Genomic DNA, 13,710 nt, shown 5'->3' with positions numbered 1-13,710 from the left:
GCTGCAATCAGACAGGAACTACTTATTCATTCTGTATGCCTGTGTTCCTGAAGCCATCTTTTATTTTTAGAAGGAAATAGAGTAGCTTTCTGACCTGGGTGTTTTCTCCCAACAGTAATAGTGAAATCTACCCCTGAGTTAAAGGTATATACCTCAGTCTCACTTTAGCCCCACTTGGAACAAATCCTACAAACTATTATTCAAGACAGAGATTTCCAAATGTAAGTACTGTCAGTGAGGTGGATAGGTTTACTGATGCAGAAAAAATTATGTTTTTAGGGTCAGACCATAGGCTCAAGACATTTGGATTGTCCTGCCTTTTAACAAAAAAATAAAAAACAGCTCTACACACTTATCTGAGGACAAAAATTCCTGATAATAAAACAGTAAAAAATTCCCAATTTTAATTTTTTAACTTTTCCATTGCCATCTAAATAACCTATCATATTTTGGTTGGTTTGTTTTGCTTTTTTGGGGAGGAAGGGGGGATTGGTTTTTTGGTTGGTTTGGAGGGAGCAGGGATTGGGGGGGATTGGTTTGGGGAGTTTGTTTGGTTGGAGAGTCAGTTTGTTTCTTGAGGTTTTTTTTTTGTTCTTTTCCTACTCAAGAGAAAAATTTTCTCAGATATTGTGTCGTGAGAAGAGTGGGGTACGTATTGGTGGGAGACCAGAGGCCTGAAACAATTTTAGAGGAGCTTTTTTTTCCCTGTTTTATTAAGAAAATGTAATTAAATAAAGCCACTGTTCATTCAGATCCTACCTTTGACAGAAAAATACATGCAGTCAGTGAATAATCATGTGTTTTCATCACGACACACACACAAAAAGCACCACTGAAAAGCACCAACAGGAGCAAGACAGAGCCCTCTGATTTCAGGGTTTTTCCCTCCTGTCCAGTCTAGGAAGGACACAAATGAATTTTGGAAGGGGAATGTTCTTTAGGTGTTATGCAAATGAAAACATATTGATGGCTTGGGTGTTGTCACAGTTTTGTATCAGATTATTTTTTCACATCTCATCAGAATAAGTAATATTTCTGACCTCATTTAACTGGCTACCTTGTTTGCCAGCCTGAGCAGGGTATGCTGTTGGGGGGATGCACAGAGGCACTCATTTATGGCTTTAGGCTCCATATGCTTCCTCTACAGTCACAAGAGAGCAATAAACACCTCAGCAAGGCAATTCAAAGCATCAAAGCAGACCCTTTAGTCAGCTGGGTCTCTTTGTAGACCTCCACGCTTCCTGGGATGAGTCTTTGCTGACCACAGGAAGAGTTTAAACACCTAGCTCATGCACAGGCACACAGATTTACGTACATAAGCACAAGTGTCTTGGTGAATCTCCTGCTGAATGAGTGAGGTGAACCAGCATAACTCTCTTAGACCCTCCCTGAAATTTACAGTGTATTGACATAAGGAAAGATTTTTCTCAGTTTAAGGAGAAAAACAAAGCCCTACATTCTGCCTATTCTTTAATCTGCTGTTTTATTGTAATTTGTTACATATAGGTTATGGATTTAAGGCTCAAAGAAATCTTGCAAAGCAAAAAAATTAAAAAGTGAGGAGAGGTCAGTGCATGAGCTCATTTTCTCTTTATTACAAACCTGAATCAGGGCAAAGACACCCTTGTTTGTCAATACAGAGTGTAAAGGAGTGAAAAGTTTCATGTGACACATGAAGGAAGAGCTTTTTTTCTGGGGAGGAGAACCTTTCTTCTCATTTATTTCTCATTGAATACATCACTGTACACTTTCTTCAGAAAGCAACTTTTCTAGGTTTCAAAATCTGCCTGCTAACATTTCTTAGGCATAATTCCTCCAGCTTCTCTGTTGAAGGCGGTGATCCAAGTCATCTTCAGACACTTGGTGTTCAAACAACAGGGCTGGGAACTGATTGCAGATCCTCAGGGCTTGTACAGAGATCCATGGAGTGAAGCCTTTCTGCCACGTATTTAAGCATAGGTGGCCTCCATCCCAGATGCCACAAAACCAATCTTGGGACAACTTGGGGTTTGAAATACTGAGGCTTGCTGAGAGCTACAGTATGTTAGAATGAGCACAGCGTGGTGCAGACATGGCTGTATGATTTCTACAGGGGATATTAACTCAAAAGGAGCATTCCATTAATGCAGCTACTTGGCTTCCCTACAGGAGCTTGCCCTCAGATTAATAAATAGGTATAATCTGTACATGTCACTGGTTTCACAGGACAGTCTGCCTGTGCAAACTACAAGATAAACTCTGCTGTGGATGAAGAAAATTTAACAAGTGTTATTAAATGAGCTCAAAAGATTTTTTTTTTCCTACTTATAATTATTTGAAATGTAAAATTACCGCATGCTTCGTGTACAAAGAACATTAAAGAGAATTTTTAATATTCTTCAGGAGCTTTCTAAACTTGTCCACAATCCTTCAGATCTGAGATAAAAGACAGTCTGTACCTGCTGGCTCCAGTAATAAATGATCTTCCATGCTGTAAACTCAGAATGTTTGCAGGCATTCTACCTTTACACAGAAAATATTAAACCTCATTCTTAATGATATTGGCCTCATTTTCAGTGTCAGATCCTCAGCTAGTATCAGCTGATGCTGGATTCATTAGCTTCTTTGAATGGCTTAAATTTACACCAGCTGAGGATCTGGCTCCTATTCTTGAAAATCCAAGCCAACACAAAAGGACTTTCCTTCCTGCTTCTTATAGGTCTTTCCAGTATTACAGCTACTAATCCCAGATGTAGCTTGTGCTGCTGACAGATGTCCTCAATAATTATATTGTTGGGTCTTCTGCTTACTATGTTTAGCATGATACTGACATATGGCAGGGCTGCGACGATAGTGGGGCACGGAGCCAATGTTGTCATTTCCTATTTACAAAGTAATATGTTTGGGAACCAACACAAATTCAAATAGGAAGGAGCTTTCTGATGAGGACCCCACAGTCAGTGCTGGTTAGTGGGAGGCATAATATGTAAATGGAGAGATTAAGTGCTTTATTTTAATTAATCAATTACTTAATTAAAGGGGCAGGGCTGACAGCTGCATAATCACAGTTGGATCTTTGGAGGTTGAAACATTTTCTTTCTCTTTTCAGGCTTTCAACCTTCATGTCACCTTTCATTTCTTTCACCCCTTTTCCCACCCTAACGTCCTGCTGCTCCTTTTTCCAGAGTACCAACAAAATCAGTCTCGTCCTCGACATCCCTGCTGCCCAGACATATTGCCTGTTTGGCATAATTTCTCTTCTAGACTACATGACCTCCCTTCTTCCCTTATTTTCCACATAATTTCATATACAGCTGTAGTTGTTTTCTGCTTGTCTTGCCACTGTCATGGTGTCTTTCCTGCTCTTTCATTTCTCTGTTCTGCAGTGCCATGATTTTCCCCAGGTATTTAGCTATACCCTTTTCTGTTTGATGCTCAAGGATTTTGTGTCTCTTCTGAATTCCATTCCTCTAGAGTTCCTCCTTTGATATTCCTGGTTAGAAAACAAATGAGCCTTGAAACCAGTTTTAGTTTACAGGAGTTGTGAGTGCTAGACTCAGGTGTTTTGCCAATCTCTTTTATTTACAGATTACACAAATTTCTGTTCAACTGAATTTAGGATGAAGCAAACAAGAGGAGATTTTTTTTCCTGTTAGAAGAGTTTCATGCCTTTTTCAGCCAGCACTTTACCCCCCAGAAAAGTAATTCTAGATAAGATAACTTTTATTTGTTTTGAGAACCAGGGTCTCAACACTTGTTTTTAGAGTGACCAGTGTTTCTCTCCTAAATCTTGTTTTTTGCACCTCAGTGTTCTGCACATAAATACATCTCTCCTAAGCCAGTATTTCCCCAAATCCTCTGTCAACCTGAACATCACAAGGGCACTGGTCTTGATGCATGTACTTTGCAGAAGGTTTTCTACAGATTTGGCCACCTGTTTGCAAGGTGTTTAATTTCACATTGTCTAAAAATATTTTATAGGCTTCTGGTTGTGAGGCTCAGCTCAGACCATAATTCTGAAACAAAATGTCCAAAGGCAAAGATTCAAGTCAGACAAGGATCCCTTGCAATCAGATATTGTTCCCCTTTGTTTGTGACTCAAAACTACTGGCAGTGTAGACTCTTTTGTGGAACAGAACATTCTTACCTCGTATCACCAGGTTGTTTTATCTCCAGCTCAGGTTTAAAGGCAGATACAACACAGAAGGCTTTTGTCTTGAGAAAACAACACAGAACTTCACACCAGCCCTTTATAAGGATGGTGATGTTCAAATGGAGACAAGGGCATGGTTTGAGTCAGAGGTTCTGCAGCCCACAAGCCACTTGCAACCTGTGTTTTATATGCAGAGAGACAGATTAATTCAACTGCTTTTGACAGAATAAACCAACCAAATAAACCATAAAATCTATACCAATACTTTTTCAGTTGTGCTGGTCCCAGCAAGAATAACTGGGCACTCAGGGCCTGAAGTTGGCAGCCAATTAGAAGATGGAGCAGCCTGTCTTGCTGAGTTATTAACTAAACTCCCTGGCTTTAGTCCAGAAAATCCTACATACCAGACTCCAGCTGGTTCTCTTGAATCCTGTCTCATTCCAAGAGCAAATCTGCTGCAAGAGCACCATACCTAGATCAAAGAGTCTGAGTTTCATCCATTTATTTTTCAGGTCAATCAACCACACCAGCTGAAACTAGACCATTAGAACTCTGATAGTTCATCCTGGAGAGCACAGATACCATAGATCCTTCAGTGACAACTACAGACCAGGAGACTACTGCTCTTGTGCTGTCCAGATTTGTGTCCAGACAGATTAGACAAGCATAGGTGTATTACTGGGGCTGTGGCTGGTTGGTGCTTTTGTGATAAGCAAGGGAGTGAACACCTAAATCAAGAGACAAACTTATAGGCCTGAAAATGTGAAAAGAGATGTTTTCTGTCACATTGGAGTCAAAAAGGCAGTGAGTAAAGGACTTGGGACAAGGAGAGATGGAGGGACAATGAAAAAGACCACTGGGTTGGGCTGCCACAAGCAGCTGTACCAGACTGAACAGGCAAATCTGAGGGCCAAGTGTTGCTCTCAGAACTGGGGGTGTGTAGAAGCTGTTAATGAAATATGGCTCATTTCAACAGAGATTCACCACTGTCAGTCTGCTGATTCTCCAGTCCTCCCAATTATTAATTGTTCTGTGCAGGAGTTCATACACTGGTGAGGAATCATACCCCTGGAGTACCATGTGCCTCTGTGTCTGTGTGTGTGTTCAGGCTGAGAACACAGCTGAAAAATGGCACTTTGACTCCATTGTTCACAAAGAATCAACTTTGGAATCAAAACAGTCTCCAAAGTTTGGCAGCAACAATCAGGTGTATCCTTCCCACTCAAACATCAATTTAGCAATGATGGTGATCTTTCCCTTACTTGAAATTTTGTACTATGTCAGGTATTTCCAGTTCCCTCTATTGAACACCCAATACCCCAAAATCCTACCAGCCATGGTCTGTGGATTAAAGGTTGGCTGAGGATTTACATGAATCAAAAGCTATAATTGAATGAAACATTGATGTGAAAGCCACAGTCCAAGGCACATTCAGTGCTAGGCAGAAAATCAAGAATATTTCAATGACTATTTTGATGTCAGCTCACTTGTTAAGTTCATGATTATAGAGAACCCACACACTATGAATAAGAAATTTTTAGCTTGCTATTCATGAAGAAGCATTACAAACTGAACTGTGAAGAAATTTTTTGTTTAGGACCTTCTTTCTCTTGCTTAAGAGAGCAGTACATAAGCAGAGGGAAAGTTGATTGAGAGGAGACAATTGGTGCTCGGGGATGGGTTGGACATTGGTCAGTGCATGGTGTCATGCACCACTTGCTTTTCTTGGATTTTTTCTCTCCATCTCCTTTTTATTAGTATTATTAGTGTATTTTACTTTGTATCAGTTATTACACTGTTCTTATCTCAACCCATGAGTTTTACTTTTTTGTTCCTGATTCTCTTCCTCATCCCACTGGGGAAGAGGGGAGGACTGGGTGAATGTCTGCACAGTACTTGGCTGCTGGCTGGGGTTAACCCATGATACCCTATCTTGTGAACCTTAGCAAGGCACTTCCACCAGTTTAATGGCTCCTTCCATCTTCTTGAAACATATCTCCAGTGTTTCCACATCACTAGGAGAGCCAAAGTAAGTATAGCCTTTGAAACTATCAGGTTAACATGAAATGTGCAGAGAAAAATCATGCAAATGTATCGGTCTTTCTATCTCTAATATGAGAGGGATGGCAAATATTGAGGGGCTTTTCTTCATCCTCCCATGACCTTTATTCTTATCCCTCTTACTCTGTGGATCTAAAGTTCACAGTGTCTTTAAAGTGAAGTTCCTTTCTGACAGAACAGGCATGGGGCCTGGTGAGACCTCTGTGATGGAGGCAAACTTCCCTCTGCAGGCTGCAAGAGGGCAAACTGCTTGGGAAGAGCTGGAATCCCCCTTGCCAATGATGTAACTCCCTTGACTTAAGTGACAGTAAAGATTTTGGCTGCAGCATCATTTTTTATGATGTAGTGGTTAAAACCCCTGTTATTATCATATGAAGAAATCAATTTAAAGCACTCTGTTTCTTTGGCAAAGTCCTGAGCCCTCTGGATCTCATATTTCTAGGGCTTAGTATGTGGGCTGGTTACCATGCAACTGGAGCTTTTGTTTGTTTTGGAAAAAAAAGATTTCTTTTTTTCAGTGCACAGATTGGATGAAATTGCCAAGTGCAATAAAGGAAATCTGAGACAATAAACAAAAAATTATCCCAGCACATATTTTCCTTTTATGAACCTGAAATAAAGTGGGAAATGTCTGTGGACACTATTGCCCATGGATAATCTCCCTACTTTCATGTCCTTTTCAGAGATCACAAATTAATAGATTAAATGTGCTATTATTATAACCTCGAAAGTATTTTTTTTTTCAAAAACTGTTATTTTCAGAAAAAATTCTGGTTTTACTGTCTAGCAACACATTGATAGTGAACTGTTATTTCTTCTCCTAGTACACAAAGGATGACATTAAGGCAATCACTGAAATTCTAACATACCATATGCATGGAATACATTGGTAGATAACACATCTTGATGACCCCATTCCCAGAAAGTCCTATGATGTAACAGTCTAAAATCTAGACAATCTGGAGAAGGGGTGGAAAACACACGTGGGAGAGGAAGGTGCTGACAGCAGCTGGCTGATTCTTCCAGATGGAAATAGAAATGTATCTGAAAAATGTTCATCTCTCTTTGTCTTGAATTTTGCCATCCAATGTTTTCATCTAATTGATGTTTGCTTCTCAGTTAAGCCAGAATGCAGATCTTTGCTATCCTGTTTGTTTGTGAGAGCTACAAAATCAGGTATTGTTACCAATAACCAGAACAGAAGAAAACCCTTCCTAGCTTAAGGGAACTAAATTCATGTCTCTACTCTAAGAGGATAAACACAAGCTTATAGGTACATTCACCACTCTTCAAGCAGTTCACATGGTAACCACAGTGTGGGACCAAAAATACAGCAAGTGAGATGAGGTGTAATATAATTTTCTATTCTGCTGCTGAGGATTGCTTCTGCATTTCCATTGAAACAGACAAACACACATAAAATGAAATTATGTACAGAGCAGAACCAGTTCTATTCTCTTCCAACAGTGCTTGAATCACTATAAAATTATGCCTGTTCTTTCTTTGGTCTCATGCCTCTTACATCCTTTGCTGCAGAGTTGCCCATTTCCAACAGCAAAGGAAAAAAAAATAGAGGTGCAGTTTGAAGTATGATATTTTGAATTAAATATACAAACCAATTAATGCTCTGGAACCTCTTTTTCTTGTGTTTCATGGTGAAACTCATTGTTAATTTTATTTTATTCTGCACTTGGTGCTCTCAGAATGTGTTAAATCTGACTTAAGGGGTAGAACATACCCTTAAGAAACATATACATAAGAAACCCCATACATTAAGAAACTTTCAACATCCAAACAGGTTCAGAGCTTTAGATTAGACTGATGCCTTGAATTTAGAGGTCTATACTCTGTTTCAGAAATGTAAGTGGTATTTTGGGATTTTCACAATAAACTCATTTTCAAACTGTGGCAAGTATGAAATGTTATTTCATACATATTACATGTTATTTATGGCCTTAAATACGATATCTTGGTTTTGGCAGAGCTGAGGATCTTCTCCTGGGTGTCATTAGAATTTTCTGTCACATTGCATGTCAGAAGAATAATTTTTTTTCATTTAGTTCTTAAATGAAAATTTAGGATTTTTAATGCTCACAATACAAAATAGACATTTTGTCCTCAAAGCCCCCAGCTCCCACATGCTCAGGAAGCGTCAGTGATGTTTTACACCCACTGACACTCTGACTCCAGATAGCCAGCTCACTGCTTTCAGAGCTTAAAATGACCATTTAGGCATTTAACCTTAGACATGCAACTTCAGGTCTTAACTGTTCAGTACTCATCTCCATAAGAGAAACACCTCCCTCAGGAAGATTTCACATGTTATCAGGTCTGGTTTTCATTTAATCAACAAGTAGCATAGCAACTGCCTTGTCTCTTATTAGCTGTGAGAGCCTAAGTAGATACTTCAAAGCCCCTCTTGAAATTATAATGAAAAACAATTTCAGGCTGAGAACAGTAGAATCATTTGCTTTATGTTCCCACGGCACCAGAGAAGACAGAAGAGCACAACGAAGCTGGAGAGTAATGTGTTGACAGAGAAAGAGGCTGAAGGCTATACAGACATGTAAAACAATAAACAGTATATGTCATGCCAACAAAATATTTCAGAGAGAAAAGCAGTTCAGGAAAACAATCTGCTTTGCAGCCTTACAGTTTGCTTTTTTCAGATTCTATTTATTACAGTAGAGCTATACTGGATGTCCCTTAAGTTTCCATGGTAGGAAATGGACAGCAGTCAAACTATATTGTTACCCAAAAGGCTACCAGAAACAGTTATTTAAATATTGAAATATATTTTTGCAGAAGAGCCTTTATTACTGCAGGTGTTTAACTTGTGGGGTTTTTTGGGGGTTTTTTTGGGTGTTGTTTTTGTTTGTTTGTTTGTTTGTTTTTTTGCTTTGTTTTGGTTTTTAATTGTGTGTGGGTTTTTTTTTTTTTCTTACACATTCATATTTTATGCATTCTGCAAGAATTGCTTTGGTTTTGTGTTCAGAATTTTCATATTTTCTGCTCCTTAGTCCTGTTTATGTTTATTGTGATATTGCAGAAATCTAGAGGGAAATGCTAGCCTAAAGCCAAGCTAGAGAGTCCATCTCTCTAAAGCTGAGTCTCTCCTGAGAATGCAGAGAGGAGAATCAGGTCCCAAGCATGAAATCCAACTTCTTGCTTTGCTGCACCAGACATGTGGCTGGGCCTGTGATGCCTTTGCTCACAGATAAAGCAGATTTATGCTCCATCCTCTAACCAGGACTCACCAGGTACCAAACCAGGCCTTTGCAGAACTGACTGCAGCACCTGAGGAAGCAAATGCTGTGATAATTTCAGGAGAATTGGAGTGACACAAAAGAAGGCCTGGATACACCAACACAGTCTGAACAGGCTGAGGAAACATCATCCAGGAACCATTTACTGAGTACATCAATCCTGCATCTTGCTACTGAATGAAACACTGAGGTTGTAGCAATGGCCAACCCCCACCCATGAGACATCACTGCAGCACCTCCACTCACTAAGGAAATTGGTGTTTAGTCTTTCCTGTGCCCACAGAATTGGAATATTTTGCCTTTCTTATATTCCTGTCATATTCAGCCTTTCAGCATTATTAATTACTGAGTCTACACTTCACTTTTCTCCTGTATTCTTCACTTCTCCAAATAGCTGTAAAACATTCTACATTATTGTATTTCTCAACAGTTAATTTTTCAGTGACTCAAGCAATGGAGGAAAAAGAGCTTCTATAGTAGATTTTTACATAGCTAGTAAAGACGTACAGTCTGTGAGTAGAAACAAGAGTTTTCTCTCAGTCTTCGAGCACACAGTGCACAAACTGATGCTTTACCTTTATCCAATGGCTAATTACTCCCATAATGAACTCATTCACTTACTTATGTCATGAACAAATGTATTCATGCAGTTGCAGACTGAGGCTACCACTCTGCATGGGCTGCATGTTCCCCTGGTGGATATGCTACTTTATTCAGATTTAGAATGAGATTCTGCATTTCCACAATAAACAGATCTAAACGGGCCACTAGTTAATTAAGAAGTATGTTTAATAATTACTAACACTCTTTTTAGTAGCCTTGGCAATGTAAGTCTGTGAAGTTTATTCATTTATGTGGGCCTCATTATTTATTTATCTAATATCTGCTACTTTTTAAATTCTTAAATTTATCGCTTTCCAAACCCAGAAAAAAATTTCTTCTTTTTTCCTCTCCTAAGCACTACCCCTTTTGAGGTGATATTTCATTATTTCTATATTTCACTCACAAAATTCCATATAAAATCTCATTAGCATCTTTCTTTCTTTCTTTCTTTCTTTCTTTCTTTCTTTCTTTCTTTCTTTCTTTCTTTCTTTCTTTCTTTCTTTCTTTCTTTCTTTCTTTCTTTCTTTCTTTCTTTCTTTCTTTCTTTCTTTCTTTCTTTCTTTCTTTCTTTCTCACATTTCTATTTGACATGCTCAGTTGCTGAAGCATTTGTTTCTGGGCTGATAACTGGTCAAGCTGTTCCCAGGTCTGGAGCCAATCTGTAGGTCAGCCAGCTGGAGCAATGACAGAAACACTGAACTGTGTTTCATCCTTCAGAGACCAGCCGCTGTCCTCTCAAAATGTGTTAATTCTTTTCTCATGTTCTGCTGGACAGTGGCCCTTTACTTGACATCCACTCCTTCACCTTCTGAGCTGGCAGTTCTTTTTTGGTTCTGCAGTAGCTACATGTGAGTAGCAAAGCCCAAAATAGGAATGCTCTATAACAAAATATTATTAGTGTTTAAATAAATATTAAATGAATCAACTGCATCACGTTTGGTAAAGTTTATGCATTCAGGACTGCACATGTATGAAAAATCACAGCTGAAGCCTCTACTCTTTGTACTTGTGCATTGCACCAAAGAGAACTTGTAAGTTCTGCAAAGCTGAGTGCAATGAGACGGAGGCAAGAGGAAAAGCTGTCATTCTGCAGCTACACCACCTTTGGCATTTAATGGTTCAAGTTAAAAATTCAGGGTCAATTCCTGCCCCAGGAGAAAGACAACAGTACAGCACACAGTGCTTTACTGAGCACAGTGATCTACAGCTCCAGGCAATGAAGAAGTGCTGTATGGAGATGTTCAGATGAGGGTAGCCAGTGAAGACAGAATAAGCTGCTATTGTTCACTCCTCTAAATGAATCTGTATGTGAGTTTTTGCCAGAGTAACTCTTTAGAAAGTTACAGCAATATAAGCTTGTGCTTGTAGGAAAACATGAGTAGTGTTCCAACAGTAGTGTCCCAGTTATTAAGGACTCTTAGATAGCCTCTGAGACAAGAAGCAGAGCAGTTAATCCAATCCACACTGCAGAAACAAAGAAACACTTTGGCTGAGCACATCCTGAGGCAGCTTAAAGGTTTTCCTTTAAGGTCTATCATAATGAGCCAACACATACGCTTTCTTAAAGCAAAGAGAAATTTAGTGTCCACATAAGTAACACAGTGTAACAAGGGTTAATAGAACCTAAGTCTATCAAAATGCTTTGATCTTCTACATTAAATTTTTTGCATGTTCCTCTCCTCTGATTCATTAGGTTCTAGGGTTTGGTTTACTTGAGAACAGTAATATCTGACTTCCTTTAGACAGACTATATAAATTCCTCTAATTTTTCTTTATACATTTCATCTCATAAATACACAGACTCATAGAATCACAGACTCATAGAATTATAGAATGGTTTGGTCTGGGAGGGACTTTAAAGATCATCCAGTTCCAACCTCCCCACCACGGGCAGGGACAATTTCCACTGGATGAAATTGATCAGGACCCCATCCAGCCTGGCCTTAAACACTTCCAGGGATGGAGTAACGCAGGTGTCTTTTCCACCTGTGTTTACTAACCTGGGAAAGACAGTCTGGTAAGCCTTCAAAGAAGCAGAAGTAATCCCCTACTGTTATGGGAGAGGCTGTTTTGGCTGCTCTCCATCCTCCTGATCAGCAAGCCTTGGAATTTGGATGGTAAACATATAACCCCCTTGATATTTCTCATCAAGCAGTGCTTGAGTGTATTGTTATTACACAATACAGTTGTTTTTGAGTGTACTGGCTGGGATTGGCACTGCAAAGCAAACATTATCCCAAAGGAGAATACTTGTGATGATCCTTAGAGGAAGAAGCACTAGGAGTCACAAGCTGCTGCTGTACTGACTTTGGTGTTGGGAGAAACTGGCAAAGTCATCTGTGTGATCTGAGTTTGAGCAGTGGTTTTTCAGGCTGCCTGTTGACTGCTAAAGCCACATTCCCACCTTGTGTATAAATAGCTGCTAATGGAAGGACAACTGATCTGGTGTTCCAGTGGTAATTCCCACACATCTCCCTCTGTTGCATATGTTGGTTTCTGCCAACTTTCACTTTAGACTCGTCTTTTTAGATCTTTTATAACTGGGTCAGGCACAATCTTTTCATTGTGTGTGCACCACACACAGCATAAGAAAGTCTGTGAAGCACTGTGATGTCTGTACCACTTGCTTGAGCAGTGTGAGATCAAGCCAGGGCCTGAGCCAACCCTGCTGCACAGATGTGTGGCCAGAGCTCCTATGTAAAACAGGACCCCTGCCTGGAGACCTTCTCTGCTTGCTTTGGACAAGAGCTGGTCCATCAGGGACTTAGGAATCCAGGCTAACTTGACAAAAGAGGCTTCAAGCGTGGTTTCACAGCTGCCTTGAGCTCACCTACCCTTCTGCTGACAGGCTAATTCTGCTCTCTCCTTACCCCAATTTCTTCTCAATTAATACAGGTTCTCATATAGGTGAAAGTGCTTTATGACAGAATCTACACTCATTTTCTCCAAATTTGTTCTCCCTTAAAACAAATAAAGAATGTAAAAATTAATTTCAATTTCTTAGTCTTTATAAACTCAAAACCATAGGTTTCTGTGCTGACTGGTGAAAGGATCCAAAGGAATGGCCTGAAATTGTGTCAGGAAAGGGTTAGGTTGGATAGTAGAAAACGGTTCTTAATTCAGAGGGTGTTTGGGCACTGGAACAGGCTCCCCAGGGAAGTGGTCACAGCACCAGCCTGACAGAGCTCAAGGAGTATTTGGACAGTGCTCTCAGGCACATGGTGTGTCTCTTGGGGTGTCCTGAGCAGGGCTAGGATTTGGAGTTGATGATCCTTGTGGGTTCCTTCCAACTCAGCATATTCTGTAAAATACATTATTCTTGACAGAGAGCACTGTGATAGTGAATGGGAGCAGAAAGAGCCTAGGAATTCAAGGGATCATAGAATGGTTTTGGCTGGAAGGGATTCAAAAGATTATTCAGTTCCAGCCCCATTGCCATGACTAGGGACACCTGACACAGACCATGTTGCTCAAAGCCTATCCAAACTGTTCTCAAAACTTCCTGGGATGGGGCATTCACAACTACTCTGGACAAACTGCTCCAGTGTCACACAGCCCCCACAGGAAGAATTTTTTCTTAATACCTCATCTAAATGTGCCTCCATTCAGTTTAAAGATATTCCCCCTACTGCACCACAGGCTTGTCAA

General features: G+C 39.8%; 1 long non-coding RNA gene across 1 annotated transcript in view; it reads right to left on the bottom strand.

Moving 5' to 3' along the window:
• Nucleotides 1–13,710, bottom strand: part of LOC135296008 (uncharacterized) — a 37,775-nt gene that overhangs the window by 4,013 nt on the left and 20,052 nt on the right. Inside the window, exon 2 of the long non-coding RNA XR_010358057.1 lies at nt 4,127–4,309. This is a non-coding gene — a long non-coding RNA (uncharacterized LOC135296008). The remainder of the gene's footprint in view (nt 1–4,126; nt 4,310–13,710) is intronic.

The sequence above is a fragment of the Passer domesticus genome, chromosome 3, assembly GCF_036417665.1.
Source record: "Passer domesticus isolate bPasDom1 chromosome 3, bPasDom1.hap1, whole genome shotgun sequence".
Lineage (NCBI taxonomy): Eukaryota > Metazoa > Chordata > Aves > Passeriformes > Passeridae > Passer > Passer domesticus.
Note: the sequence above shows the minus strand (reverse complement) of the source record. Positions and strands in the feature narration are given on the sequence as shown.